This window comes from Neltuma alba, unplaced genomic scaffold (genome assembly GCF_004799145.2).
Source record: "Neltuma alba isolate B1F8T4 unplaced genomic scaffold, ASM479914v2 tig00013530_pilon, whole genome shotgun sequence".
Taxonomy (NCBI): Eukaryota; Viridiplantae; Streptophyta; class Magnoliopsida; order Fabales; family Fabaceae; genus Neltuma; species Neltuma alba.
Genome location: NW_021637746.1, coordinates 30,227 through 35,566, shown reverse-complemented (window position 1 = coordinate 35,566; position 5,340 = coordinate 30,227). Strand labels below are relative to the sequence as shown.

The following is a 5,340-nucleotide window of genomic DNA, read 5'->3' as shown; positions in this document are numbered from 1 at the left end:
GAATTTTTTTATAAGAGAGAATTTCCCTGGAAGGGTTCCGGGAGAAAAACTTTTTTGAGTAAAATAAAGTGATCACCTTTTTTATTTTATCTTAATTATAAAAACCTTCTCCTTATTTTGAAAATATATATAAACCTCTAAAAATTAAAACACATATTACATAAAACCTCCCTTCTATATTTAAGATTTCATTTTCATCTGCCCAAACGTTACTTGACCGTTAAGTTTGATTTTAAATGATTTTTCAACCAAAATACCTTTTTATTACATAATAATTATTTAGAAATTTATATTTTTCAAAAAATGTTTTTATAAAATCAAAAAATAATTCTGATACATATATTTTAAAATTTTGAATATGTTATAAAATTTATTAATTTTGATTTAAATCATAAAATTTTATAATTTAATTTTTTATAACATTCATTAGAAATTATTTACTTTGATTTCTTTTAAATTGTAAAAATGTTTCAAATATATAGTTTTTTTAAATAATATAAGTTTGAAAGATTTTATAAATTATTTAAATTTATAATTCAAAACTTTTAAACAAATCTCTGCAACAAAAATTTATAACATATTTAGTCAAGTAAATATATATTTATTGAAAAAATTAGTTAAATTTTTAATCAAGTCTTTTATGTTTCCCTTAACTGAATAAAATTCATGTAACTGTAAAAATATAATTTAAGAATTTATTAGAATGAGGGGTAAATAGTAAATAAAATTTATTTTAATATAAATTTTAGTTAAAAATAATATATTTAGAATCTCTTTAGAGTATTCATAATGGTGTTAACTGATTAAACTAAACTATATATTTTTAAAATGCAAAGGAGGTATATGTAATTGATGTAAACTAAAAAGGTGGTTAGAGTATTTCACTCAATTTTTTCTATGGGCTGCTTCTCTCTTAATTTTATTTGGGACAAAATTCGATGGAAAAATAATTCACGTCTGGCTTTCTATGTTGTCTCTCAAATTTGTCCGAGGAAAAAAATTTGTTTTCTTGTATTGTTGCCAGTTCGTGTTGCCACAATTTTGGTATCAACCCACAATTTTGGTATCAACTTTTATGGTTAACTGAAGCTTCTTATAGTTTGTAGTATTTTAGCGAGGTGTTGTTAAGAGAGAGTCCTAGGGAGAACCTTACTTTTGTCAACTATTTATTTAGCTAAGCCTCTCTTTCTTTTTCGTATAAAGGGTAATGGGTAATTTTTGTATTCCTGATCAACTCTTACCTGTTAATCAATCAGGAACTGGGTTTTGATGAAATAAGCTAGCTTCTATTGTTTTGCATTGTATTTGCTTAATTAGTGAATGGTATCCAGTGATTTATTTTAAAAAATAGGGAATTGATGAATTTCGATAAGCTTTTAAGAGGAATTAACTATTTGACGTGATTATAGGCTAAAGGCGAAAACTGGGTCTCATATTTCTTTAATAGATGCATGCGGCTTAAAGATCATTATTGATCCTTATTATTGAGCAGCATACCTGTGGAATAATTCGAGAATGGATGTGGCTCAAGTGTTGCACGTGAATGGAGGCATTGGAGAAACAAGCAATGCAAACAATTCTTTATTAGAGGTTTATATCTACCTTCGTCCAGTCCTTTCCAACGTCCCAATTACACGCATGCTTCCATTAGGGTATATGAAGTTCTATAATATCATGTATATTAACTAATAAAATACTCTTTCGGTCCTTGATATAGGATCTAATTGTTAAGTTCATTTTGGTCCTAAATATAAGACTTATTTATCATATTTATTAATTTTTTGTAAATATCCTTATAGATACTCTATCAACCATAATCAAGTACGTGAGAGAGGAAGGATTTTAAGAAAAATGATTATGGTAGTTTAGGCAAAACATTCCATATTTTTTATAATTAATTAACTTATCTAACTTCTTAATCTAATCAAATTGTTAAATAGGTCTTATATTAAGGACTGGAAGAGTAACGTACACAATCAATGTGGATAGAGAAAGGCGGTTTCTTTGACAAAGCCCATGAGAGATGAAGCTATACAGTGCTTCTATAGAGAAACATTCCCTCTAAGCCAAGCAATTGCAGAATTGGGTTGTTCTTCTGGACCAAACACTTCTTTTGTCACTTGTGAACTGATCGAAACTGTGGAGAAGCTTTGCAGAGACCTAAACCATGAATCTCCAGAATACACGATCTTCTTAAATGACCTACCAAGCAATGACTTTAACAACATCTTCAAGTCTATTGAAAGCTTCAACTGAAGCTAAGAGAAGGAGTGGCAGGTGGGATTGGTTCGTGTTACATCGCTGGAGTTCCTCGTTCTTTCTATGGCAGGATTTTTCCTATACTCCATCCTCATCTAAATTGGAATCAGAGATTGAAAGAGAAGGGTCCTTCACTATTAATCACTTAGAGGTATTTGAACAAGTTGGGATGATGCTTATGATGAGAACGTAATGATAGAAAAGAAAGAATACCAAATTACACAATTCATGAGGGCTGTGGCTGAACCTTTGCTTGTGACCCACTTTGGTGAAGTTGTAACGGACAATTTTTCCCACATTGCCAAGACATATTAGCAGATCGTATGTCTAAGGGAAACCTTGTCCATGTCAGTCTCTGCATATCTTTGACTAGAACAAGTTGAAGAAGCAACAAATAAACATATGTTTGTACAGTCTGTTCACATTGTGCTATGAATAAACCATTTGTTGGTCTTCATGTCTTTTGATATTGTGTATGCTTGGTTTTAGATAGTTCTTGTGTTTAACTAGTATTGTATATATCCTAGTAACATGCAATGTCTATGATGTTGTAAGATTTTTTCTCGTGTGATCTGCAGGGAAAATATCCATGATGACAACTCAAATATCCATTTGTTGACCTTAGTGGGTCAAAGGCAAAAGAGAACACTCCATGTAGTTATTGAATGAGATGTTTCAATTAACAATATATCTAAAGATTTGGCTTTTAATATAGCTCCATGGCATCTCACTATCTATATAGCCGATCTCATCTAATAGGATAAGACTTTTTGTTGTTGATTTTATTGGGTCAAAGAATCAGCATAATGATTAGGTTCTTTTAACATGAGATCAAATGTGAAAATCCAATCATGCCTCAAAATTTTGCTTAGTTTTCTTAGCCAACCATTAAGAGGTTGAGCTGTAAAGCTTCTGCATAGTCACTAAAAACGGCAATTTTGCAGTAATTATGCTTCCAACTAAAACAAAAACCTTCATGAGTTCCCGTAATCTTTGCAACTGTATGAGGAGTGTATCCTAATTTTTTTGATGAGACCAAGTTTCCAAATTCCCTTACTATCCTGGAGTAAGCAGCGCAAGTCGTTTCACCATTTTAAAGTAAAAGAGTGATATATGTAGGATGGGTTGAGGACGGTTTTTCAAGAGATAGGCCTTGATAGTTCTTTAAGTAACCTCCTAAGACTAAATCTATCTTAGAGTTAGGCTCCTGTGAATAATTTTACCACATCTATCCTTCCATATGCCTAATACACACACTACTACAAAAAAGGCATATAATATCGGGGAACAACAGCAGTTTAAAAAAAACCGTAGAAAAAAAGGCAGTGGTATTTTGTGTAAATAAATAGCGTGACTGTTAACTTTCCACAACGGTTATTAAGATAACTACCATGGAAGGCACTTGTAATGGCGGTGAAGAATAATAACTGTTTTAAAAGTTCTTTTCATGACAGTTATATTAATAACTGCCATGGAAAGTTTAAAACTCAACCCTATGTGCATTCTGTTTTTCACATTTTCACAGTTTCACAATCAGTGCACTGTGGTCCTCCTCTGTCCCACCACCGAACTGCAATACTGGCAAATCCCCACTGTTTCCCACCGTGTTTGGTCCTCCATTTCAATCGTGGTTGTGTTCCGCCGTCTTCTACCATCCACTGTTGCCTTTTCTCACGTTTTAATCATCTCCACTAAGTTAGTTACCTCTTTTTTCATTTTTTTTCATTTTTTCTTGGTTTCTTGAATGTTTTGATAATAGAAATATGTTGTATTTCAAATGAGTTAATTGGTCTTACATTTTGGATGTCTTGCATTGTTTATTTTGCATTTATTATGTGCTTGAGAGGTTGGTTGGCGACATTTGGAGTTAAAATACCTCAATTACTTCCTATACACAGCATAGAAACATGTTTAAATGTTCAAAGTTGATTAGTTCTTAAGTTTTTAATTTTTAATAATTTTTTGATATTTTATTTCAAAATTTTTAATAAACTTGAGAATTTGCCAATAAATAATCTGTTAAGTGTTTTGGCCAATTTTTGTTATTGTTATGAACTTTGATTGATAATAAAGTGTTGTTTAAAATTTCATGACAAATGGATATCATTTGTGTTTCTATTTTGGATTTAGAAGTTTTAGCTTAAAGAATCTTTATTCATTGAATTGGTTTGATATTAAATTGTTACTTTTGTTTTATTAGTTATAGTTCTTCAAATTTACCTGTATTTGTTTATTATATTGTTGATTTGTTGATTGATTGATTTGTCCATTTTTTAAATAATTTGAGATTTGTTATATTTAAGGAGAAATTTTGTCAAAATTTTCATAAAATAAAAAAGACATTCCCTTTAATTTGTAATTAAGTGTTAGTTAATTTTAATTTATTGACTAATACTTAATTATTTTATTTATTTGAGTATTTGAATTAAGCAGTTAGAATTAAGCTTGACAGCATAACTATGCTCATGGACTCTGCAGAATAATGGATCATAGTTGAATGAAAGTTAAGAGAATTAGTAAAGAATATGAGCATAGGGTTAAAAGTTTCTTGATTTTGTTCAGAAAAAGACCCCTAGTAAAAGAGATGACTTGTATTATTGTTCACTTGTCAAATGTTTAAACAATAGTCAATGAAATATTCTTGAGATAAGAGAGCATCTTATCTGTAATGAGATAAATTTGAGGTATACAAATTGGATATGGCATGGCGAAATTAGAAAGACTACATTGTCTAGAAAGGAGAAGGTTGTGAATGATGACTTTGATGATAGAATTTCGGATATGTTTTGTGACATAAGGTCTGAGTCCTTTGCACAGTTCTCTCCTACATGTGAAAGCTTATGCAGTGATGCAGAGACATCTTTGTACCAAGGGTGTAAAGATGATTACATAAGGTTGACAGCCATGTTGAAGTTAATGAACTTAAAGGCAAGAAATGGTTGGACTAATGCTAGTTTCAAGGACTTGCTTGAATTGTTGAGTGATATTCTTCCAAAAGGGAATTCACTTCTAAAAGGAATGTATGAAGCAAGCAAAATTTTGTGTTCAATGAGTTTGGAATATGAGAAGATACATACGTGC

General features: G+C 30.6%; 1 pseudogene; it reads left to right on the top strand.

Moving 5' to 3' along the window:
- The first annotated feature begins 1,207 nt into the window (after positions 1 to 1,207).
- Positions 1,208 to 2,408, top strand: LOC114738123 (salicylate carboxymethyltransferase-like; annotated as a pseudogene).
- Positions 2,409 to 5,340: the final 2,932 nt, after the last annotated feature.